Source organism: Crassostrea angulata, chromosome 2 (assembly GCF_025612915.1).
Source record: "Crassostrea angulata isolate pt1a10 chromosome 2, ASM2561291v2, whole genome shotgun sequence".
NCBI classification, from domain to species: domain Eukaryota; kingdom Metazoa; phylum Mollusca; class Bivalvia; order Ostreida; family Ostreidae; genus Magallana; species Magallana angulata.
Window position 1 is genome coordinate 53,652,833 of NC_069112.1, and position 27,957 is coordinate 53,680,789.

The window sequence follows — 27,957 nt, forward strand, 5'->3', positions numbered from 1 at the left end:
ACTATATGTGAAAATGTTGGGAAAACAATTTTGTATATCCTGAAAACATCTGATAAACAAGTAACGTTGTTATCAATTGGTAAAACTAACTACTGATGAATCATAATTGTTTGTGGAGGACCATTGTTTGTGCTTTTCGTGGGTGACCCTTGCACACGAATTTACATCCCCGCCAACGTGTATACACGCATTTATTCAGTATTTATCTACAAATTAGAACTTGCTTCCCACGGAATTACGTCCGCACAAACCAGGAAAAGTTTGACTTACCACAGATATTAAACCCACGAAATAAATTGATTCCATCATAACTCGGCTTACCTATTCAATATACTGACGAACATTTGTCCTAATTATATCATTTAAAATTGAATGCATGAGTTTTACTAAACGTTAAACATGTTTCCAGTTGAAGCTACAAGCACACAGCCTTGTTCATGCACGGAGGGCTACACCATTGTAATCGTGTTGGAATCACTTCTGATTGTTGTCACAGGAAGTATGATAAATTTTGTCATCTGGAAACGTAACGCTAGTTCGTATCATTGGTGAAATACCTAGAATAAATTAATGTTTTATCCTCAAAAAATAAAGCAGATTTTTCTAAGTTTCAGAGCCTAACTTTATCTATCTATTTATCTATCTATCTATCTATCTATCTATCTATCTATCTATCTATCTATCTATCTATCTATCTATCTATCCATCTATCTAATGTGTTATCTGTTCTATTAATTTTAAATCTGACTTTTTTTGCAGCAAAACTTTCCAGAATGAGGTGGGTCTCATGCATATTTATAGGATTGTTTGAAACAAATATTTAGCTTCGTATCAAAATACAATAAAAAAATTATTTAGAAAATCAATCAAAAAAATACGAACTCTAGATAAGATTGTTGATTTCTTTGGAACTAAGCTGTTGTGTTTAATATTTGAATAATTATATACTGTATTTAAATAAATTTCAGAATTAAATAACATGAGAGACATTCAAAACTCTGTTTATGTTTTAGCCGTGAAAATATGCCGCAACCTACAAATAAAACAGGTACAATATGAGAAATTCTGAATAAAGTGAAGTTAAGATTAGCGTCAAATCTCAAATAAATATGTAAACAATTAACAGAATTGTCAAAAAAATCATACGCTGAATGTGCTCAGAAACTCATAATTTAATACAATAATTAAAGGAAAATAAAAAAATAAATAAAAAATGATTGAGATATTTTGGCTAAATTTACAGAGGACAAAGATCATCGATATACAGAACGTGAAGAGGTTGACGAATCCAAGACATATGAAGAAATCCATAGGTATTCCAACTGACACCACCACTGTTCACCAATAACCAAATATCCTGTAAAAGATTTTCAACAAAAAGCTACAGCTACAAAGCAACAAATGCCACACAATTCAAGTTTGGAACAATTTTAAGTGCCGTATGTGGCACTGTAGGGCAGAATATCATGATTCTCTACAACTGATTTTTTTTTCACTTCGGCTGTGCTGTTTGGCATATGCAAAACATTAACCATGCCATCGTCCTGAGAATTTGGTGTAAATTGTAGATTTAACTGCAGTATTTGCAAAATGTGAATGCGGCCACATTTGAGCACCTTTCTGAAACTTTTAGAACTGAGATATATTGCCAATATTTGCCTTCCTGCAAAATTTCTTAATGTTTTATTATAAACATTTTGAAAAAATTGCTAAAAAAAAACACCCCACAAAACTCTCTACGATAGCGATATTTATATCCTTAATTCTTTTTGAAATATAAGATATTATTTATTATATATATGAAAAGAATTATTTGTGAGTTTACGAAACCATCATTGTATTGATTATTTGTAATAGCAATGCCTTATCAAATGAAATTCAACTTGTTTTATAACGCCGTTTTACACCAAAGCTTAAATATTTAGCTTAAATTCTAATTTTTTTTAAAATCGTGACTCCAGGATTAATAATGAGTCCCAAGAATGCGTTCAAAATTTAACTTTAAAGAAACTGACCAGCGCATATCGGCATACCCTTAAAAGCGACCGGCATAAAACGGCGAATTGGCAAAGAAATTAACCGGTGTAAAAACACAATGGAGACACATGTTGTCAAAAATGTCTTTGTAACCCTGGTTACAGATAAACTAGGTCTAAATCAATATCCATTAATAGTATTCTGAAATACAGAGTTTCATTAGAAGCTTTCCACAAAATTAATAAATTTTATCTACCACAATTATAGCCTTAATCTTCATTCCTCAGTATTTTTATATCGTCTTCCTCGCATATAAACAAAGTTTTGTAAAAAGTATTCAACGTTATATTATAACTTTTTAAAATAACCATTTGTTTAATATTTACATACAATCAATATATTCACCATTCATTACAGATATCTACATCTTTTATTTTATTTCAACGTATAGCCATGAGCTATCCGACAAACTTGATGATTAATTCTAATTTCAAAGTGGCGAGATTGGTGTACGCCAGCAGAATGCATGAACAATCCGGATTACCACATGTCAATGGACGCATTTGGCGTACGATGGTTTGAGAAATGAAGTCTTACATATGTACCTATATGGTTTATATTCTGATTTTTTTTCTTTTTTCATCATCAGATTATTAAAGACAGAATGAATTCTAATATCCCATTATACTTTTTAAAGCGCTAAGCATAGTAAGCGCTTTATTGCCGTTAGACTTCTACTTTCGGTGCATCAAATAACCACCCCCTATGAGCAGAAATATACATCATTTACACTGGATAGGGAACCAGTTTCACTATCGTGAATTTAATATACGGGGCTTACATACATCATTACAGGGGCTGCCAAGCAGTAATGAGGAAATATAGTGCGTATACAGAAGCTCAAATGTTATATACATATATCTGTTATATACGTACAGAAGCTGGATTAGCGCTTTTAAGTACTATCAGTACTTTGATTAAAGTGAGTTTTCATATTTTCAAAGGCTACAGTCATGTTTAAAATTATCCAACTCTAATGATAATGATCTGATCCAAAAGTTTCATGATATCACTTTTATAAGAGAACTGAAACACGATAAAGGTTAAAATGAAACCGAGTGGAATAAGACAGGAAATCTAGTCGATGGGTTATTGTAGGTTTATTTGTGTATGGCAAATATTACAGAATAAAATTCCCCGACCCTGGAATATAATAAAATACAATAAATACAAGAACGATAACTCTTGATGCAAATTCTGCATGCATGACCTTGTATTGAAATTATAATAAAATTAAACCAAACAATTTTCCAAAGTTTAAACGCAAATTCAAATTAACAATAAACTTTCTTATTAGCTTTTTATAAATATGCTCAACTCAAAGAAAGTTTCTGTTTAACACAAACTGAATAAATTTCAAATAACAAATAACTCATGCAAATCAATTGAACTACATGAACAAAACATATAACCAAGTTATGCATATAAACTCAAATTCTTTTCTCAACATTATTTCAAATGTAGCAATAGTTCTGTCCATTTAATATATTTTAATATATTTTTCAACATTTAGATGAAAATATATTCATATAAACAAACATATCATATATACATATAATATCATTTCATACCTCCCATGAGGTGCGAAGGTCATGGAAACTTCTACCAGTTACATGTACGTCGTGTAAGTGTATGTCAAACCTAAATGTAAAAGAAATATAATTTTGACATGTATGGATATTTATATTTAAGCATTATAAAACTGTAAAATTTATAATTATAATGCACTCACACTCTTTCTCCTAGCTTTTAAACTTATTAAGAAAAACACAATTAGTTACACGTGATAAACTTAATTTGAAGATTATTACTTTAATTACTGGCTACATTCATACAAATATAAACTCGCATAAGCCATTCACTCTCCTCTCATTCTATCTTAAACATTCCAACATTCATTCAAAGTGGGAAAAGAAGTGGAAATAGAAAAAAAAATAATTAAACAAATTGTAAACCCAATTACACTGTAATACACTAAAAGTGCTAACCTTCTTAGTGCAGGAAAATACTTCAAAGATGAATAAAATATAGAACAACTTCAAACTTCTAATATGGCAGTTAAAACCGCATGGCTAGTCTCTTATAGCATGAAATTCAGGAGTCAGAATGAACAAATACAAGTACTCCTATAAACCAATTACATGACCAGATCTAAGTGACCACTCAAATAGATGCTATAAATAGAAACTACAGGTGTACTCCAAAGAGGAGTAACCAAAGTAAATAAAAACAAGCACAAAATATCAATTTAAATTAATTCAACTAAATAATTTATTTATTCAACACTGATAAATCATTTTCTGTTATGTAATTAAATAAATCGAAGTCTTCAATAGTAAAATTCCTGAAAAGTAACAAATTGATTAGAACATGTCAATAATAATGAAAAAATCAATATTCTGAAATTAAAATATTAAAAACCAATATATTTTCACTCTACTACAAAAACATGCTTGCGTCAGAGGTGTTGGTTTTCTCCAAGTGTATCTCTTGTCATGTGGATGAAATTTTCTACCTGTATCTATTAAATTGTGAGAAATTATTTACTCTAGTTTTCAAATTAAAACATATAATTAATTATATAAATCTTAGTTTGTTTCTAATACAAAGTTGATATTACAACAAATAATGCTATTATCATTTTAAAGTGGTACATATACATGTAATAATAATATTACTTAAGTTGATAAATTTCAAGAGTATCCTCATAAGGTTAATACAAACTTAAAAGTCTTAATTGTCTATTTTCTTTTGAAATACTTACATGTTGTACTTATAAATTCCATGTATGTTTTTTTTTCTATGATTCTTTTCAAGTTGTGTTATCAAATAACATTTACATTCTTAACTGTCTTTGTCTGTGATAACATAATATCGAATCAATTTTAAACCCCAAAAGCCAATAACTTCTTTAAAAATGAAAAACCCAAAATGGGCGTGTTTAATAGCATAATCGAAAAACGGTACATGTATATGAATATAAGTAATAAGGAATCATTCTTTGAATATTATGAGGTGATAATTTCGGTCGGGGCGTGTCAAATCTATCATAGAGCCCTTCGGAATTTATTTTATTTGACTACGCCCCGACCGAAATTATCACCTCATAATACTCAACGAATAATTCCTCATTTCTTTACAACAACTATTCTTTACTTTGAAGCAAACGATTTAAAACGCACTTTATAGCTTAATAGTCTTTAATGTCTTGCTTAATTTCCACAGTATAATGCAAACGTACTTAACATAAGATATCACATTTTTTTGTCTTAATTATTACAACATATGCATATTTGTAATATTCTTTTAATTCTTGACAATTTATATACTTTTTGTTTAAAATTTAATCATTATAAATAATATGATACATGAACGTACAGTACCGATCAGACCCAACCTTACAGAAAGTAAACCCCAACTTAACCCTGGGTTTACTTTCTGGGTTTACTCTGGGTTTATTTCGGGTTTACAAGAGTGGGCCCCGAGTAAACCCAGAGTAAACCCAAAGTAAACCCAGAGTGGACACAGAGAGTAAACCCTGTCTGAAGTATACCCCTGAAAGCAGACGCTAACTGTGTATTCGGAATATACAAAGGGTAGGAATTACAGGCAGTAGAATGGTAAGATAAGATACTAGTCTGCTTCACACTTCAGTGCATACAGTTGACCTGTAATTTCAAAGTAAACCCAAAGTAAACCCGAGTAAACCCAAAGAAAACCCCAAGTGGACCCAAATTTTCAAAAAGTAAACCCAGAGTAAACCCCAAGTAAACCAAAAAATAAACCCGGGGTTTAGTTGGGGTTTACTCTGGTGTTAGGTTGGGTCTGATCAGTACTGTATATTCTGACGATATGTCATTGAGTGTTTTGCATGACTGAAGTTGTAACAGTCTTGTTCTTTTGCGTTTCGGCGTGTTAAAGACACCGACACCCCCTCCCTCCTTTTCTAAGGTGGCATGCTGTCCGAATGCAGCGGATAAGTCTTGCATAGACTTTGTAAAAAGCAATCAAGTCTTAGTAGATCAATGTATGCAAAGTGACTATCATAGATCAGTTTAACTAAAGGCATAATCAACAAGCATTTGAGTATTGCATAAGCAATACACGTTCCCTACAGGTTTGTATTATTCTATGAAAGATTTGAAGCATACCTCTATTTCAAAACTATTATAAACGAGTTGTTATGCTTTAATCAGAGATAAAAGAACCGAGGAAATTCAAACTACATTGTTGATATAGAAATTAAATATAAAATGGGTTAAATAATGCTCTTTATTTTATCTCCTGTAGTTTCAAGTCCATTAAGTATTTGCTGCTAGAAATTTGTGTAAACAATGCACTGTTATGCAGAATATCATTTCTTTCCTCGAATCAATAGACCAACCCGATAACGAACCCGCTTGCAATAATACACAAAAAAACCTGATTAAATTTACAACACAATCTTTGACACTATTTTACAGAACTCATTTGTTTGATAGAAACCATAAATGGAATGGTACAAGTAATGCACGATATTATTATTGACTACATACTTTCCTCGTTTATTCAATACACACCGAACCCGATAACGAACTCGGACATTATCAAAATGGAATATAAAAAAAAAAAAACATTTTTGAAAATATGTCAACCAGACGGTACAAAAGTGTAAACTTGACCTGTAGTTTGACATTTTGAAGCTGTTTAGCAAAATTCATATTATTCCTCAAACTCATAAAGAAATAAAGTGTGGGAAACTGAAGTGGGACAGACAGACGGACAGACAGACAGACAGACAGACGGACGGACGGACGGACGGACAGACAGACAGACGGACAGAGGGGCAGACAGATGGACAGACAGACGGACTGATGGACGCAGAGGAAAGCTATGGTACCCTCAGGTGAACCGGTAGGGTACTAATAAGCGCAATGTATTTCAAATGTATGCCTCAAATACGAAAAAGCATGCAAAGTACATCACTTTTGCACTGGAATTAAGGTACTTTACTATCCATAGACGTATTCTTCTTTCAGACAGTTACAAGATGACAATTTAAAATGTTTGTTAATTTGATTGTATTAATCAATTTGGTCAAGTTTCATCAAAGCTCAGTGGTTAAAGTACCGTGCTTGTGAACCGCAGATCACGAGATCGAATCAGATTAGGACTGTTCCTGATATTAACTGATTTCAAGTTTCAAATAATTTTTTTTTCACCCAAAAATGCTTATTTTTTCACTTATTTGACTAAAATACCTACCAGTCTCTCAAGTCAATTTTTAGCAGGTTTGAAATCTTTAGTGTAGTGAACCACCTTTAATGCAAAAAACTATGCAATTGCATATGTTTATTTTTTTAATAAATGGCATTGCTCGTGAAGAAAGATTTTTACCTATTTGTGTATATTTTAAGACATCAGTATGAGAAAATCTTATAATTGAAGTCTGTATTTGTACACATCTGATTGAGATTTAGCACTTACTACACGCAACCATGCCTTATTTACATATTTTGACATTTTCATTCTTACGTTATTCGTTATTTAAATATTCGATCAGTTTTTAATCATAAACGCCTTTGAATTTAAAATACCAAGTTTCAAAAAATCAGATGGCAGATAGTCTTGACAATTATATAGGAAATGAATCCCATCCGCTCATCCATATCAACATGAACAAGATACACCTGTACTAGCGATGAAAAAAACACTGCTACATAAATCGATAAAGAAAAGCATTGAATGCGCATTTAAATGGATTTTATAAAAATCTTCCTGGTTCGGTGAAAAGACGGGGAAAACAGACCATAAATACATAAAAGCTACACATCCAGGCTACCAAGACAAACATCCAAAGTCATGTTTAGATTGAGTTGGTGTACTTTGGAAATGTAAGTATCCTTACATAATAAATGCGTCTAAAAATTATTTTATTTTACTTGCACGTGTGTTATAAATATCTACATGTAAATTTGTAATGCCTGTTTCGTTTCAACAGTGGTATGCATCACTTAACACTGAATGTCTTGCTGTATATCTTGCATGTACATGGATTAGGTAAGTTTTTGACTTACAGCTTTAAGTAAAAAAAAATCAGATTTAGAGTCAACTGAGTTTCCCGTGTTACCTTTGACCGCTGTCGCTCGTCGCTGGTAATCCGTCTCTGATTGAAAACGGTATTAAAATAGCAAATATATACATTTGATATACATAATGAATATATATTGGTGTCTATGTTACTAAATATATCAAAAATCCAAATGAGTTTGTAACTTATTCTACATGTACACAGTAGCCCATTGTTAATCCTTTCCCTTGCCGGCATTTTGGTAGTTAACATGTCTTAAAAAATGCACCTTGAATTCCCAAGTGTGATAAGACTAATTACCACAAAATTCTCGGATACAAGCCTTAAAACTTTATTTTACTCATCCATAACGACCATTAAAGGCATGCATTTTTTTTAAATCAAAGTTTACATTGTTTGGCCCCTTTAGCTTGTGTATAGATAGTCCAAGATCTCATGTCACATTCGATACCACCCCCCCCCCCCCTCCCCATCCCTTATATAAATTGATTTAATCTGTGCAAATATCCAAAAATAAAGGCCAGGGGTAACAATCACATGAGTTATATTTTGGTATTTGATCATCAAATGAAATTAAACTGCAAACATTAGAATTTTTGGCCGGTCCATCTACAAATTATGGAACTCAAATGACCGTCAAGGCCAGTGGCTCTCTTGTCCTTTTACTTTTCTTTTTTTTCACATAAAGGAACAAAACATAAAAAAGAGTAAACATTTGTAAATCTTTCAGCAATTTTATTTATCTCTTATGCTTACCTTTTATACAGAGTGTGATGATTATTTTGTAGAAATGCTCAATTCTGATTCCATACATCTGTCTTATTTGGTTACATATTTCATTTATACAGAAAATCTAGCACTACATAAACCAACGTGGGAGCAGTATCCATGGCCAGACAAAATGGTTGACTATGGTAGTGAGAATGCAGTGGACGGTATGTACACGGATCGCGGAACTGGAGGTCAGTGCACGATATCTGGTGAAGAAAAATACACAGCGACATGGAGAGTAGACCTTGGAGGTGTGGTCAGCATTAATAAAATATACATCTACTATAGGACGGATAACCTAGGTACGTACTTAAAAGAAATCTTGAGAAATTAAGTTCGGTTAACACATATGCACATTCATTTAAGGAAGCTGGGGAGTCAAAATATAATAAAATATAAAACCATCAGATTTATTTAAAAATTTTATATGCGATATCTGAAGCTATCAACTACTATTTGATAAAGAAAAATTTCATATATTTTATTATAAAATTTTATCTTTTTCCATTATCTTTATATAAAGCTCTTCTTTTAAAGGAGATCAACATTGTCTAAAATGGCAGCCACCCCCAACCCCCTTAAATCTTGGTCTTTAGATAAAACATAATTCATAACAATGATATGTATATTGAAAAACCATTTAAGGAAGGAGTCTTTTCTGGTTTTCGACTTGTCAAACGTAAATTTGATTAATTGTTCATTAAATCAAGATGAAAGGAAATTAAAATAGTATATTTTTCTTTCTTTTTTACTATCATACAACTTGGCATAGAAAAATGTAATCAATGTTTAGAATGGAACAAGGACTATATTTTTGGCGTAACATTGGCGTAGGAAAATATCACATGTTGCGCAATTCAGAATTGCTGCAGATTATATATATATATATATATATATAATGAGTCTGTTTTAGCATTTTAAAAACAATAACAATAATGTTGGATTTTTTTTTTACTAATGTGAATTAATAATATGATATTTGGGTTTCAGAATATGTTTTTAAAATATGATTTGCCTATCAAATAACATTTTTATAAGCTTTTCAAAGCGCCCATTCTATACATTGATTTTTGTGAAAAAATCACTAAAATCAGTTTTTCTCTCTTATGAAATGGTCAATATATTAGCTTTTCTGTCAATCTATATCTTTATATAAAGTCTTCATAGTACATAAAAATTAGAAATATTTTATTATTGGAGGCATAAAAAAATAATCAAAATTTCTTCAAAATTTAAGAAAATTAGAGGAAATGCGGGCTAAGCAATATCAATTTTAGTATAAATATTTATTCCAATTTAGTAGTATACGCTGATAGACACTCTCATGGTCTATGATTTCATTGAAGATTTGAATCTTCAAATCTTAAACAAATGTCTACAGAACTATAAAGAGCTACACTTATTTTTATCATTCTTTACGTTGAGGAAAAAGGTAGTGACCTTGACCTGACCTTTATCCGAAAACAAAAAGGTCAAATTTAATTAAACTGATAGAATCATTAAGTAATATGATCCATTTGACTGTGTCAAAATTTCATGCATTTCTTATTATAAGAAGTATGTTTGATAATGAAAAGACTCCTTCCTTAAGTAGGCTAAAAAGCATTTTGTAGTCCTTAAAATTATCAGAAACATGCTTAAGGCACATGACATTTCTTTGACAATCGATATGTTTCAGGTACAAAGACACTTTGTCACTCGGTGTGTTTTAATAAAAAAAAAAATATTAAAATAAAATGGCTAGCTACAGTAACTGTAGAAACAAGATTACATGTGTTTTCGTTCAGGAATTCATAGATGTATTTCTAATAAAGGACAATTTATTTAATTTAAAGCAGCACGAATAAGCCTTTTATTATCAATTAGTGGATAAATAAATGCACTTTTACGGAGATGCCTGTTTAAGTAAAAGGGGTATGCCCGGCATAACCTTAAAAAACCTTAAAAATCGGACTCAGGTTAAATATTTGGACTGCATTCCGTTTCACGAATTTACTTTTATACGGTATATTTGTATTTTTCGGTATATGCAGCTAAGACGGGTGCAAAAACCTTGACATTAGCATTACTATTTGCAGTGTAACGTGATAAAATATTTCTTCGTTATGCAAAAACAGTTTAGCAATTCAGTTTTGTTAAGTGATTTTTTGTCACTAAACAGGAATAATGTTTAAACAACAATACACACTGAACATAAATGTTACCAATGTGCCTAAATCCTAGGTCTCTCTCTCTCTCTCTCTCTCTCTCTCTCTCTCTCTCAATACAATCACAAAACTATAAATGACAAGTTTCTATCTTTCTGTCTATTTAGATATATGTATCTATCTATGTTGTATCGATCTCTCTGCTTATCATCTGTATATGAGCATGTTCATAAGCTCGTTGTCAAAGACATAAGTCTGGGCTTAACTTAGTCCGATATTAGTACTTACAGCCAGGCATACGCCACTCAATGAAACGCAACCTACGCCGAACTAAATTCTGGTGTACGCCCCGAGGTGTAACTAAGTTTCGTCGTATCTTACGCCTTTTAATAAAACAGGCCCCAGAGTTCTCATTCCCTAAAAGGTATTTTTTGCAATTACCAAAATGTATATAAATATGTTTTTTATTTACTCAATATAATTTTCATTTTAAGTAATCAAATTCATTTATTTTCATTAGTTTATCTAATATGGTTTGTTATAGGTAATTTAATTACTTGTAGTAGACAAATTTATTACTCACTATTTACTTTTTTTTGCAATTACAAAAAAATGTAATTAAATACTTGTTATTTATTTACTCAATATAATTCTCATTTCAAGTTATCAAATTCAGTTATTTTAAAATATTCTATAATTTCCCAATACTTATCTTATCTAAATAATTTACTTATTTCACACCAATATGGTTTACCCATTTGTTTTTTACCTTTTTGTAGACATATTATTCTCCAAATATTATATCACATTGTTATCAAAAATTGAACGTTTAAAATTCGGTCTCCTTGCACTCGCTGATAACTGTGAACTAAGAAAATTTTTGGGAAAAAAACACCAGACAACTGTAAATCAATAAATCTGTAATACCATAACACATATAAATAAACTGGCTAACAAAATGTTATGTGTACAAGGTTTCTAATTTGACTAGCTTGGATTTACAGCAAATGTGCACTTGAGAGAAAACAGTAATTACTTCAAGCAATCATAAGCTTTGCAAATAATTTTCCAGATAAGAAAGTTCTTTAAAAAAGCTACAATATATAGAAAATGTGTTGGTAATAATTGCAATTTAAAGCTTTACTGACAAAAAATAATGGATAGAAAAATCGTATTTCACATTTTTATATACATTTGAAAGGAAATTCTCTCGTTTCCTTCACAACAATATATTAGTTGTAAAACATACCTCAACATTGCATTTTTAAACATTTTGCAGGAAATGCATGGCAAAATACATAATGACTCACAACTATATCTACATTACTAACAATCAAACATGCGCGAAATATAAGTAACCATATAAAAACAATAAAAATAAGGAAAAATAGATATACCTAGGAAGAAATTAAATTAATTCCAGATAATTTTATATTTAACAATTTAAATCAGAACATTAGGCCCATTAAATAATAAAATGACGTTAATTTGTACAAAATTTTAATGCAACGTCAAATTTGCAGAATGTTTGCTGCAAATTTGCGACAAACAGTTGCTGCAACCTTACAGATAAACATAACAACTTTAAGATATTACAACATAAAAATAATTAATAAACACTTATTATCATTAAATAATGAGTTACTCATACATGTACTATGCTTTTTAATCAATTTACAAATAACTTATACTGGTGATTAACAAAGATGTTTAACTTAAACAGTTGCAGCAAAATTAGAGATAAAGGACACACGTTAAAATTATTAACTTTAAATTTTGCACATTTTATAAATTTCAAAAATAAACACAAAATTGATGAACAACCCATAATGAAATTTGACAAATAGTACTCAACCAATCGGTGATGATTTGTTGCTGCAGATTGATAAACTTGAATGCAGTTTGATCACAACATGCATGCACAGATGGACTTCGACAAAAGTTCACAATGAACGAAGTTTAAACCATATAGTTCACTATTAAGCCCTGCAAGGTCACTGGTCATATTACAATTAATCACGGCAATCTTTAAGGCATTCTTGATGTCTTTTTTATTACAGTCTCCTGTATGTGCTTTCCGATTTAATCTCACTTATAAACACTATCACACAAATAGCCGAATATCACAATAATGTCCACAATGGAATGGTCAGACTTCAGCACTGTTGTTTATATGCTTTTCTACGTAGTCTTGCACAAATTCTGTCTTCACTCTTTTTTGTTTTCATCATTTGATCATAAAATCAGTGAGTTAGTTGTTCATGCAAGGTCTTCTTTAGGTCTGTGTAACCCGGTCACCATGGCAGACACCTATTGGGAAGATAAATGGATTTCATATAAGCACATTTTTTTTTTCAAATTTAAAGCAGTTTCTAAGAAAAACAAGTTAGCCTATCATATATCGTCGGAGGTCCTAAATTCGTTACGGTCCTTCAGTCGTGTCCCTTTTGTTTTCTTCGCGTATTTCTCAAGATTAGGTTCTAGGCTAGGCATTCCGTGAAAAAAAAAATTCTACGATATGTGACATCACTTCTTACTATACAGCAGCCGATAATGCGATCACAAAAGGTAACATCTTTTATTTCAAATTTTATTTTCAACTTTTGCTGAGATTTCTTATTCCCAAATAAAGTTACAGATGAAAATGGCCAAATACTCGTCTAACCCTAAGATTTAAGAATATAACAGCGGTTGTCTCTTTTCTTGACATCCAGTCAATGAAATTCATGTGATCTGATTTAAATATTCAAGGCCAAACAAGGATAATTTTAAGTTACGAGAAGTAAAGTTCCTTATAGCACTTGAAGTTTTTTTGTGGTATTGTTAGGTCAATCCTGTTTCCAAACAGAAACAATAACATAATGTTTTCCCCAACAAATTTCACAAATGCATACAAAATGGTTAAAGAACATGAAAATTTCAGTGAAAAAGAAATCAATGATATTTAAAGTGCCAAATGCTACTCTCAGAGATAGAGTTTTGCATTAAGTTGACCCAGAGACTACAGTTTTTTGAAAGCGTCCGGTGTTATTGTGTTACGGTTTATTAGGCTATATTGTTCAATTTGTTATAAAATATTCATAATTTATTTTCATAATTTGCTATATTGTGCAATTCGTTATTGTTAGCACTATTGTCCATTATTAACTAATGTTTAGATTGTTATAAATCATAGTTTTGTTTATATCTGACGTCACGACTCTAGGACCAGTTTCAAAATGGCCGTCTCCGCTTCATTGGTGCTTAGACTGCTCAATTATTTGTTTATGAAATAAAAAAAAATAATGAATATAGTGTAAAGTTTTACGAAGAAATAGATGTACTTTTTATATGCTATTAATAATTTAGTGTCAAAATTTTCATTAACTGATTAAAGTAAAAGACATTCTTTGGGTAACGACTCATGGACATCCGAGGACACTAACTTACTTCATCTATTAATCTGAATAGCTACAAATCTGCACTACTAACTCTGACTATGTGAGTAGAACATGAATTCTTTTATTTAAGTAATAAAAATGTAAGTCTTAAAAAATGTACTTATACACTATGTAAACAGTAATGATAATTATCTTTTGGCGTTGTTTAAATAAATTTTGAATTCAAATTATTTGTTCATGCATCACAACGATGTCAATAACGAGGGTTTTGCTTGATTCGACACCTGGCATTGCCATAGGGACGGCCTTAAACTGTTAAACTCATTATAAAAGATCATAGTCTTTCGATTTATATTCCAATAACTGTTTACACTACCATTCAACGAATATATTTTCATCACTTCACTTACTTTTTCAAAAACGTGCTCATGATCATGCATGAGATGGTGCATGCAGTGGCCTTGGGTGTTGAGACTCGATTCATTCACTTATTGTCCTCTGTTTAGCCGTGGATATTCCAAAAGGAAACACTCCGTTGACAAGCATTCTTTTACCTTGTGCACAGCCTTATTCCCTTATTTTTTTTATTCATTTTACTATCTCGGTGATGGCAGACAACATGGTAGCATCGAATGTGCAAATTTGCCGCTAGCTATTGATCGACCAATCAGCGCGCGCGTAGCTTAACATTGAAACAAAAGTAAAAGTAGAAACAAACACTGAACAGCATACGAAAAATTCTTCAATCTTCATGATTCAACATTAAGCGGTTTAGACAATCCAATCTAAGTTAATGATATTTGAACGTAGGAAAAAAATATAGCATAACAAAAGAACAGATAGGTTTGGTGTTCACGTAATACGTGGGGTCTGGAAGGGGGGGGGGGTCATTTTGCCTTTTCATGCGATTAAAGTTGATCTTATTTTCGTAATAATAGAAATTTTTATTGAGACTTTCTTAGAATTAAATTAAAAACTTGCTGAAAATTTGCCGCAAACAATTCATTTTGGTAAGGGTATAGAATTCTATGTGTTTTGGTCACTTTCATTGTACATATTGATGTCATATAATTGTTTTTGTGATTACACATATTGAAACAATATCAGATCAGTTTGTTTTTTTCTCCGTTATTTAATAATGTGTTCATTGAGTGGAACATATTTTACTTTCCATACAGATGTTATGGCTTTTCTGTCTTTGTTATTTTGACCAATTTTTTTTCTGAATAAATGAAAGTGCTTGTATTTTCAATGTTTTTCAATAGAAATTTTCTAAGTCCAGAGCTCCGTATTTTTTCCAGAGGAAAAATTTTCTAAGTTCAGAGCTCCGTAATATTTCCAGATAAAAAATATACTTAGTCCAATTCTCCATATTATTTTCGTATATTTTCCAGATCATTTACGAATTTTTTCTGCATTTCCGTATTATTTAATGTTCTTCGTATTTTCTCTGCATTTTTTCCGTATTTAAAATGAAGAAAAAATGCGGAGTCATGCAGAAATCTGGAGATCTGAGGTGCAGGATGCAATATTTTATCTAGTTCTTCTCGATCATGACTCTTCTGGTGATGGCGAATCAAGATTCTTAAAGGTGGAGACAATAAAACAACCTTGCATGGACAAGTATATAATTCTGATCAACAAGGACAATTATACCTTTTTGAAAGCAATGGAATTGTATGCCATTTCTGAAAAGCTAGTCACTTTCAAATATCCTATTGGTTTGCCCAACCTGTCTGTGTGCAAACTCTCTCTCTCTCTCTCTCTCTCTCTCTCTCTCTCTCTCATAATATACGTATATAGTAAGTCTTTTTTTTGCTTTAAGTATATGATAGTTCTTTATCATCACAAATATCAGTAAAGGAATTACTTAGTAAATCATGTTAAGTATATGATAGTTCCTTATCATAACAAGTATCAGTAAAGTAATTACTTAGTATATCATGTGTTGTTTTAGTAAATGATTGTCCCTATTTTTATAACAATAATCAGTAAAAAGGAATTACTTAGTAAAACATTTCTACACATACAGTAAATGTAAGTAAAATATTTTTATTTAGTAATTGACATGAAGTTCAGTAATTATTATAAATTTGTAAGTAAATGTTAAGCAATTACCTATTACTTATTACATGTAATATGATTTTTAGTAAAAAATCATTACTAAGTAAAACTTTTTTTAGAGTGTATCACCTTGATTGTAACTATATGCATCAATTGTTTTGCTTAATAAATCTATTTTTAATGCATAAAAATCTTAGGAAGTATCTTTTCTAGTTTAATAAACGGTGTTGTTTATATGTTCAAGTTATTCAGTGAAACCTTAACGTTTTTTGCTTGCTTTTTCAGATCTTGATCAATATTTAAATAGATTTGCCGGCTTTTTTGTCTATGTATCCAACACAACCTCTAAAGACGATGGATATCTCTGTTATCACGATGAATCAATTGACCGATTCATGTTGTCATTTGACCAACACATAAACTGCACTCTTCAAGGACGATACGTTATCTACTACAATGAACGTAGACAGGATGTTGTGTATCCGAGCTTCTATTCAGAATATGCTTATAATGAACTCTGTGAGATGGAAGTATACGGTGAGTCTCAATTACGTAGATTGTATAAAAATCTAATGAAAGAACTGTTTAATTCTTCCAAAACAAAAGAAATCCTGCTTACTTGTTTGACAACTTACAATTCTGTTTATATAATTTTTCGCATAGAATAAGTAATCTTCAGTTCATCATTATATAGTTTAATTTATTTAATTTTCTTTTAATAAAATAGGGTGTAATGGAACCTATGGTGGCGATTGCTTTTATCCATGCCCAACGAACTGCTTAGACAGGAAGTGTGATACTGATACTGGTCACTGTTTAGGTTGTAACCCCGGATACAAGGGTCAAAGATGTAACCAAGGTATGTTTTAGATAATACCAATTTAGATAAAACGATGCAGTGGATGAGGTGATATTTTTATTGTTATTTTTTATCTTTTTTGTTAAATCACAGATTAAAGATGAAATCTTTATTGATTTCCGATACACTTTTTTAATATTGAAAATTGGTATCATGCGACTCAGTTGTTATTATTGAACGCAACTGTCTTTTTTCGTACATTTTGTTGAAATATTTTACACTTGATAAATTAACAATGTTTTTTATTTGAATATTTCTGTTGTAATACTTGTTTTCAATTCAAGAAAAGTGTGTATGTTACGGTTTTACTTCTTAATTTTTTCTGACAATTTATATTTGTAGAGTGCGATAAAGGAACATATGGAATAAATTGTCAGTATAACTGCAGCCATTGTAAAGAAGAATCTCATTGTTATCATATCAACGTGTTGTGTTTAGATGGATGCGCTCCCGGTTATAAGGGACCTTTCTGCAATATATGTAAATACTTATTTGTATTAAATATGTAGTAACCTGTAATTGCACTGTCACCACTAACAATATGAAGTTGCATTAGTGGTTAGAAGTCAGACCATAAATGCTTCACGTAAATTAATATTTCACGCGCTATTTAGTCGTATTTTAGTGCTATATTTTCAAAATTATATTACTAATGGTCAAAATTCACATTCAATATTGACAAAAATTAAAAATAACGCAAAACAGTACATCATTGACTTAATAAGATAATACTTTCATTGCATTGAATTCGTTGTTCTTTAATCGTAAAGCCAAGTCATCATTAGTCAGGATTCTGATGACGATTATAACTTTATATCGTTAATGGATACTGTATCATTAAATGTTGCATGTAATAATACACAGATATTTTTCGTTGATATCAAAATTTAATGGTTATTATTTTTTTTTTTTTGTGGCTGACAGGAGAGTAAAAAAACAATAGAAAAAAAACAAAGTGTACATAACAAGAAATGTTATCCTTGTCGTTGAAAAACGCAAGTGTCTCGACTCCTAAACCATTACATTAACTCCTCATCTTCGCTAGCCAGGTTTTCGGTCCTCTGTGCTCTCCATAAACCCCTGGCAGATTTCATTACGAAAACTCAGTGACAAGCTTTGTTTTATGATTGGCTGCAGCTGCGAGTAGCTGATCAAATTGAAGCGTTCAAATCAGGCGATTATTGATACACCTACACGAAACAAACGTGTTATCTATGGTAAAACATTAAGTGCTTTTAACATGTTGAGACACAAGTGTTCGAGTACAGTGTCTGCCAAAGGATGGTCTAATCAGCTCACTTTAAAAAACGATATAATTAACTGTATGTGAGTGAACCAAGATTTTCAAACGTTCAAGGTGGGAAGTAAACATAGCGAATGTTGAAGCTGTATAACATTATACTGTTAGTATATACATCACGTCTTATGGCATTGTTTTCAAAGGTTCGATGAGCTGTATCTTATTTAATTTTTTTTGGTCCGCAATATTCACGACGACGATACCTTGTTTTACTGCACGAATGCTTTCATATATCAGCGACTTCTTCACTCCTGGTACAGAACGACCTCCCTACAAACACTATACAGCAGCCATAAATAAAACATTATTCGCATTTTCTAGGTGATAGTTTCAGTCCTATTTAATAGCACGTAGTTATGTTCCGATTCTCGCTAGTCAACATGTTTTCATGTTGTAATTATGCCGTTGTTTGTATTTTACCCGTTGCTTTATTCGATTGAACTGTAAATATTCAAGGGGGCACAAAGCAAGTTGCTCGCTAGAAAGCGCCATCGCATCAACAAATTTTTGTAAAGATATATGCCAAAGGTTTATGGGGAGTAAAGTGGACCGAAAACCCCTAGCTAGCGAAAATGCGACTCCTAAACCATCATACTAGTTAGCAAAGTAAAAAAATCAAATCAAATCCGACTAGAATGAAAGAGCTTTATCAATAAATGGAAGCGCTAATGCAACAGCCTTACTTTGAATTTTGATTCTCGCGTGTGACGGAGCACTTACATGTAAACAATGTTCTAAATTGTGGCGTCAAATTCAAATTTTAATCTGTCTGTGTCAGCGTTTCTCTACACTCTACACGCAAATACAAATGTTTGAAATGCTAATACTTTAATATACACCCTCTGAATGCAATTTAGTTTAACAAATCTTACATGTAAAGACAGGTTGTAGCAAAGATAGACTGCTATATTTTGTTACAATTTGCTACTAAATCATACTAGTATATTCTATGTTTTATGCATATATTTCTAAAAATATGTGGCTGACTATTTCTTTTCATATGTTGTGAAACGAATATCTTATATTATTTCAGCATGCGAGGAACCATATTTTGGCATTAATTGTTCACAGATGTGCAGTAATTGTTTAAGGCAATCATGTCATCAAGTGACTGGTGTATGCACTTCTCAGGTAATGGCTTTATACTATATGATTGGTATTTTTGCTTAAAAATGAAATGCACAAATCTGATTAAACGAGAAGACCCTAAAAGGTAATGAATATAGAAAGGTTTTTTGATTTCTTCAATAAAAATAAATAGCACAAAATTAATAAGGCAAAAAGACCTGATCAGAATTTATTTATATACTGCATGATACAACTTGGCAAATACATCACAACCTTCATTATCTTAATTTTTCAGGCCATGGAAAACACCGGTACCGATGATGGCGTACAAATTTCGTACATAGTCGGGGGAAGCCTTGGTTTTGTTGTCGTTGCTATTATCATCGTTGTCGGAATAATTATATACAGGCGGTACAGATTATTTCCAATTTTTAAAACTTAAAACTCTTAAGTGTAAAAAGCTTTTATTTAATCCTTTTTAATTTTATATGCGAATTGCATACATTTATCATTAATTTTGATTGGTTCTAAATCATGAATTTAATCGTTTATCCATCGAATAAAACAATCAATCAAACTTTGAAACAGAAACATCATTAAAACATTATATGATCCCATTTTTAGCATAAAATGATTGTTCTCATGCATTTTCTCTGTTTTATAAACTACCAATAATTTGTCTAGAGGTTTTGTTTCTGGGCGACATCTTTGGAAACAAAATGTATTTTGTTTAGATTGTCATGCCTTTAATCTGGTTGTTCATATGTTGTACTTGCATATCACATTTAAACATGCAGAGTCCGAAGTACCTCACGAAACAAACTGGGATCTTCAAACAAGAACAATGCTTATACTGTGACAGTTAATAGTAAGAGTAATATGTGATTTCCGTGCTAATATTCCTGAAATTGATTAGCTTTAGTGATATTTGAAATTACAATAGCAACTGTTTAACAATTTAAAAATTATTATTACCTTTTAGATATTTCTGAGTCAAACTTGACAAACATTTACCAGAATATTAACGTAGAAAATAACAAGGTTGTAAAACGTTCCAGAAAAGCACAAGCTACTAGAGAACTAAGTAAAGAATCAAGAGATGATGATGTTGACATTGATGAAAAAATTCACAACGAAAACCCTTACGGAGATGTGTATGCTAACCCAAAACAAATATCTGATATCTTGATTAAGGATTTGGAGAAGGAAATACATGAAAAATCGAAGAAAGAAAACGATGGTTTTAAAAAAGAATACGCGGTGGGTATTACATAAAATTCTTCGTTTAACTAAGGTTCTAATGTCAGCCACGTGGATCTCTGTACAAAATATATTACCATTTTAGTATTGAGGTCGAAAACAAATAAAGCATACATTATAATCATGTTCATGTATTGGACTTTGTTACTAGTTTATAACATGTAGTTGAATACTTCGTTTCATTTCAGACACTTTTATACGGGGAAAGACACCCATGCTATGTAGGAAAACTTCCTGAAAACATTACCAAAAACCGATTCAAGACAACTTTTCCTTGTAAGTACATTTAATTAGCAAAAAAATAAAACAAAAAACAAAAAACCACAATGTGTATTTTTAAACAAAATCATTTTCATCTTTGATGCCACATAATGTACCGTTTAAATCTTAGAACTTGGAATTTTTAATCATTTTACCATTGGTCTAACTATTGTGTTGTTTCCAAATCAATTGTAGACGACCATTCTAGAGTAATTCTGGTAAACACACGTTCAGACTACATCAACGCAAGCTTTATAGATGTACGTATACGATAGAAACTTGTAACTGTTCAAAGTTTTTTTTTTCAGTTTATTTTTGAAAACAAAATAGGATATTTTTCGAAACGATCACTTTTTAGGGTTTAAAAAAAGAAAAGGCATACATTGCAACACAAGGTATGTATTTACTCCGAATATTCTTTATTTTTGGCACAAAGATTACTGAATATCAAAAGTCGTAATTTCGTGCATCAGAAGATAAAGAACTTCTTTTTTTAAAAGGACCTAAACCGACCACAATCTCCGACTTTTGGTCAATGGTATTACAAGAAAGCATTGAACAAATTGTAATGTTAACTAATTTGAAAGAAGGAACAAAGGTAAACAGTATCTTATTGTAATTTATCACTGAGTGTAATAGATGTAAATATCATTGTCTCTTAAAATTTCTCGTTTAATAATCACCCATTCTTTTTAGTTAAAAAGTGCACAATATTGGCCAGATTTACATGAAACCATTACTTGTGACAGAGCTACCTTACATACCATTAAAGAACAACAGTATGCTCAGTATGTTGTTCGAAAAATAAAATTATCACACGCAACGGTAAGTGAGAGTTTTAATCTTTAGTTGTTAAAATTAATCTTCTATTAAACTACTTGTGTTTTGTATCTGCATGTGTATAACTCAATGCATAATTTGTAGTTTGTTCTGAGAAATCGTGAGGAATAACTGACCTATAATAGTAATGGACGTTTTTAATGTTTACAAACTCTCAAGCAATAATGCCTTATTATATAAATTTCTCCATATGTAACACGTATTTGCTAACTGTCGTGTTTTAGCTCAATGACAGTAGAACAATAACTCAATACCACTATACTGCTTGGCCGGATCACGGTACACCAGAGCCACTTTGCCTATTACTTTTCCATGATCACGTGATTAGAACAAAACCAGGAAGACAAAATGGCCCAACATTGGTTCATTGCAGGTATTTGATAGACATTAAAAACATGAACTACGTAAGCTTTCCTTATAAAACAAATCATTTTTTTAGATTGCATAAGCCTTTTGCGATATAGTAAATTTGTATTAGTGGCTGATGTTAACAAATTCACTTTCCATAACGTCTTTTTTACTATTGAAATAAAACGACGCAGTACTTGTTATCTAGATATCCATTATATCAGTAAAATTAGGAACAAATTCGACACGACTTCAATTTCTTTAATTAAATAAGTTTTTCATTAAATTTGTGTTTCGTCCAGTGCTGGAATAGGCAGAACAGGAACGTATATTGCAATAGATGTTCTGTTTGAGGCAGGCAAAACGGAGAAAAAAATAAACATTGCAGAATACGTCAAGAAAATGAGACGAAATCGCATGAATATGGTCCAGACTTTTGTAAGTTCAAAATATACTTTTGTTTAAAAAAAAAATGTTCATATTAATTTAATTTTTCAGTGTCAAGAAATGTTTTGTATTTTCGATAATTACAAGCACATTGTTTTTATTCAATCTAAAGAATCAATTTTGTTTTAGGAGCAATACAAGACAATATTTTTGACTCTCAACGAAATGTTTAAAGCGCCAACTGCTGCTCTCACTAAAACGGAATTTCTACGAAAATTACAAAAACAAAACAAAAATATGCTTGGAAAGGAATTTCAGGTGATTTTTTCCATTTGTTACAAAATAATTGCTGCACACATGAAAGTACAAAATTTGATTGCAAAATATACAGGAAAGTCATTTTTCTGGTAACGAGGTAACATTAATTTACTCTTCTTTTTATTTTGACTCAAGTTACATTTCGGTTGGCAATTTTAGATAGCATTTAGTTAAATTATGTATCTGCACTTTTCTCAAGACTCTTTGATACCACTGACTGTGAAAATGGTGTCAGCTACATGTAATTCATAAAATACAGGTTCATTTTCAAACATCTTTGTTAATGCATTGTAATGTAAACATCTTATGATATACATATATCTCAGAAACTTCTGTCAGTCCGGCCTCACTACGCAGAATCCGACTACAAGATGTCCTCACATGTTCATGGTGCTCGATCGGCAATTCGTCCTCGTATGTTTATTTACAATTCATCTTAGTGAATGGAAAATATACGAAAATGTTTTTATAATTGCCAACTACAATGTTTTACAATCTAAAATAATTTTTTGAAAAAAAATGTTGTAATAGTTAAGGTCTTTTCTTTACAATACCCAGAAAATACAAAATTATCGTATGAAATAGATAACATATGTAATGAAAATTTGTAATGAAGTTAAGCCCAGTATTACATTTTAGTTGACAAGTACATCATTTACCTGACATCGAATGTTCCAAAACGTGGAAGCTACATTAATGCCATCGTTGTACCAGTAAGTGTTAAAATTTCATAATTTAAAATTTCCCCCCAAAATTATTATTCCAAACATTATAATAAAGAGTAAACATTCAATAATATGTAATAATGTAATATAAAACATGTACTTGCACCTTCTTGGTTTTTTTTTTTCAGTCTTTCATATATCAGAATGCATTTATAATCACCCATTTTCCGGCACCAGGGGACGAAGTGGACTTCCTTCGACTGATCACAGATCATGACTGTGAACTAGTTGTTAGCATGGAACCTCTGCATGAAGTTGAATCGGTACGAATATTGCATTACATATACTTAACTTTTCGATTAGACCAAAACGCTGCTACAAATTGTCATAAGCTATAATAAACGTTTCAAAAAATATGTCACCGTAGTTCTAAGAAATTAAAAAAGGTACAAAACTTAATGTGTAATTATAAGCTAGGGTCTTGTGTTTCAGACAAATCAATGGCTGCCAACATCGACTACATCAAAAGCTGTGTCTCCATTTACAATTCACTTACAAGAAGATCACAAATCGGAGATAAAGAGTTGTACAATTGATATTGCTCAAAAAGAAGTGAGTATTCGAGGCAGTTGCAACACATAATATGGGACAAATATGCAGAAAAAGGTACAAAGTGCAATAAAACAGTAACATTTTTGTACTTTATACTATCTTTTTTCTAGAAAAGCAACGAGACGTGGTCGGTCAATGTAATAGAGCCGTCCTCTGTATTGGCATTGGATAGTTCACAGACAGTTTCTCAGATTCTAGGTTTGGTGTCGTTTGCACAAAATATTACAACCAACAACCCCATCATCGTCCTCAGCCGGTAAGAAGACATTCAATATTTAAATAATTAAGCATTTAGTTACTGAAAGATATATCTCATTTGTAGCGTAGTTTGTTCAGTTAAATGTCATTGATTAAAATTATTAGGAAATACAAATATCATAAAATGAGTATAGCCTATATCGTAATCTTTGAGACATTTTGTCGCATATATTATTATTAGAATATTTTTGTTTGATTAATCTCTTTTATAAATAAACAAATCTGTTCTAAAGAATCTTAGATAGCATGTGTAATTGTAAATACAGTTTATTATCAATTGCAAAAGCCGAATACTTAAACCTATATTGTACAGGACATTGGATAAGTTTATTATCTTTTTTTGTGATAAAAAGTGATGGGGCTGCTTTATGTGGCGTGTTCTGTGCTGTATACAACCTGATTCAACAGCTAACAATGGACGAGGAGATAGACGTGTTTTCTGTGGTCAGACTCCTACAAACACGACGTCCTGAACTGTGCTCATCCTTGGTAACTTTTTTGTAACTCTTTCTTCTTGCGAGCAACACAATATAAAAAAAATAGTGTAAAATTTAAATTAAACACATCTCCTTATAAGAGCAACTGTTAATACAATATTAATGCATGGTGAGAGCAAGGTGATCGAACAGTAAGAGCACGGTGAGCGAACAGTAAAAGCACGGTGAGCGAACAGTAAGAGCACGGTGAGCTAACGGTAAGCGAACTATGCAATAACGGTGAGCACTCACTTAACGGAATTTGGTGAGCAATTATTAACGGTGAGCGGTGAGTGAACACAGAGCGCAATCGCCTCGCAAAGATAAAGGTGAACGCACGGTTAACAATATGTGAACGCTACGTGGACGGAATATGACCAATTTATTCGGAGTGCCTCTAGAATTAACCTTACATTGTATTGCGTCGGTAATCAGGAAAAAATAGTATATGAACAAAATATATGTATTATTATCAGCCTAAAGATATTTCAATCTGACTGAACTATAAGTGACGCTGAAAAAGTAGTGAGCGCAAGCTAAACGCTTTGTGTACGCACACTGGGCGCAAACTGGGCGCTTTGTGAACGGTAAGCGCGAACGAAGCGGTGCGGAGAGCGCAAGTAGCCGTACAGTGAAGAAACTGTGAGCCTACTGTGAGCGCTCGGTGATCGCACAAAAAGTACAAACATACAGACATATGTGTGAATTTGATTAGCAAAGTTAATCAATCTGATATATTGTTGTAACACTACACCATTAAGGATTTTCACAAAGTAAATATGCACTACCATTGCTATCTAAAACAATCTTGTGAAAAATATGTGTTTTAAGAATACAACTGTTTAAATTAAAGTTTAAACTTAAAATGTTTATTTTTAATTTAATAACAGGAAGAGTATCGTATGATCCACGACACCTTGAAGAGTTTCATACAGTCGCAAACTGGAGAAAATGTGTACTATAACCAGTAGTTTAACTATGTAAACTTAGATTTCAATAACTGAAAGTGATGGTGATCATGTTACGCAAAGAACAAAGGTGCTTAATAAAAACATAAAAACAATGTTAAATATTGAGATATCTAAAATTTACAAGTACTTAACTTTCACCATAAAAATTATGTTACATGTATATTATTATATGCAAGATTTTGTTTCATTTTTCTTTTTACTTTCTTTAGTCTTTTATTGCTAATATGAACTTATGTCGGTTAATTTTAACATTAGATCAGAATTAAACTGTATGTATTTCAGTATTGAGAAGTGCCTAATAAACAGCTTTATAAATAACAGCATTTAATAAAACAAGTGTTATGCATAAATGGTTATATTTGTTAGATTTCTTTAAGACAGAAAACAAATTCCATCTTATATGTGTCGGTAAAAAATATATAAGAGGTTGCAGACGTTTATTTTAGCATGTTAATGTCAGTTAAAAATCGTAATTAAGATGTGCATATACACATATTAAAATAAACAACCTAACAAGAAAAAAATATAACGTTAACGAGTGATGAATTGCCTTCATTAACTATTCAAACATGAATAAAAATGTTTTAAAGAATATTCTAGCGAGTTATAAATTAACATAAGCATATCTAATAAGTTTTTAATTTTAAACCCGGTAAATACAAGGGGTGTAAGGTAGATCGAACTTCTTTTGAATACCTTTACACTCATTTTCTAAGTATTTAAGTGCATATTTAACTATCGGTATATATCTATTAGGCAATTTAGGATATATGTCGAAATAAGTACTGACAAAACTTTAAATAAAAGATTTTATTAGCAATATAAACGTGTACATGTTTTTATTATCCTTTTTTAAAGCGCAGTGCTTTATTGTCGTTAGAATTCTACTTCCGGTGCATCGAATAACCGCCCCCTATGAGCAGAAGTAAACATCATTTAAAGTGGTTAGGGAACCAGTTTCAGGGGTCTATGCACATAACAGCACGAGCTATTGTGAATCTAATGTACGGGGTATTGTGAATTTAATGTACGGGGTATTGTGAATTTAATGTAGGGGGCTTACATACATTATTGCAGGGGCTGCCACGCAGTGATGAGGAAATATACAGAAGCTAAAATGTTATATACATATAGATGTTTTAAACATACAGAAGCTGGGTTAGCGTTTTAAGTACTATCAGTACTTTGATTAACTTTCGTTGTTTAATCCTATTGGATATTTTTTTTACACTAAGTTAATCTGTTCATTTTTAAATCTGTACGGAATTATAAAATATGTATTATATTCGTATATATTGGCGATACAGACGATAAAAAGTTTATTGTCCTCTGAAACAGCAACATATTTTCCCAGGGCGAATGCCGCCGGTAAATAATTTTGGTGACTATTTAGATATATGTAGCACCAAAAACAATTCCACGGTTAGATAGAATTGCATGAGTATTTGTTGTAATTTTACATAGTAAACATTCAGAGGTATGATAGATTGTGATATTCATATTCAGAATTATGTTTTCTTATCTGTATCGATTTAATAGCAAAAATGTTCAATTCTGTGTATCATTGTACATGACGTTGCAATATTGACCAAACGCGATTTTGCTGTTGTATTTATTTTTTGTTAGCATAAAAACACGCTTTTATTAATTGTTATGGCCGTTTAGCCTTTCCAAAAGAAAATCTAAGTAAACAACAGAAAATTAGCAGTTTGCTCGTGTAAGAACTTGTTTAGTACGTGATAAAAATTATGAAAATCCCTTCGGGATTAAAAGGTCTGATTACGTAACCAACTATGTTCGTGTCCTTGATTTTAACTACAATTGTATTCATATATCCGAACAAATTAAGGAAATGAACATAAATC

The 27,957-nt window shown here is 31.3% G+C and overlaps 1 long non-coding RNA gene and 1 pseudogene across 1 annotated transcript; both read left to right on the forward strand.

The window, feature by feature from the left end:
* The first annotated feature begins 8 nt into the window (after positions 1-8).
* LOC128170576 (uncharacterized) lies at positions 9-1,073 on the forward strand. The gene is made up of 3 exons (XR_008241862.1): positions 9-535; positions 760-778; positions 1,014-1,073. It is a non-coding gene; the product is annotated as an uncharacterized LOC128170576 (long non-coding RNA).
* Positions 1,074-7,813: 6,740 nt separating this feature from the next.
* Positions 7,814-27,957, forward strand: LOC128170564 (receptor-type tyrosine-protein phosphatase epsilon-like; annotated as a pseudogene).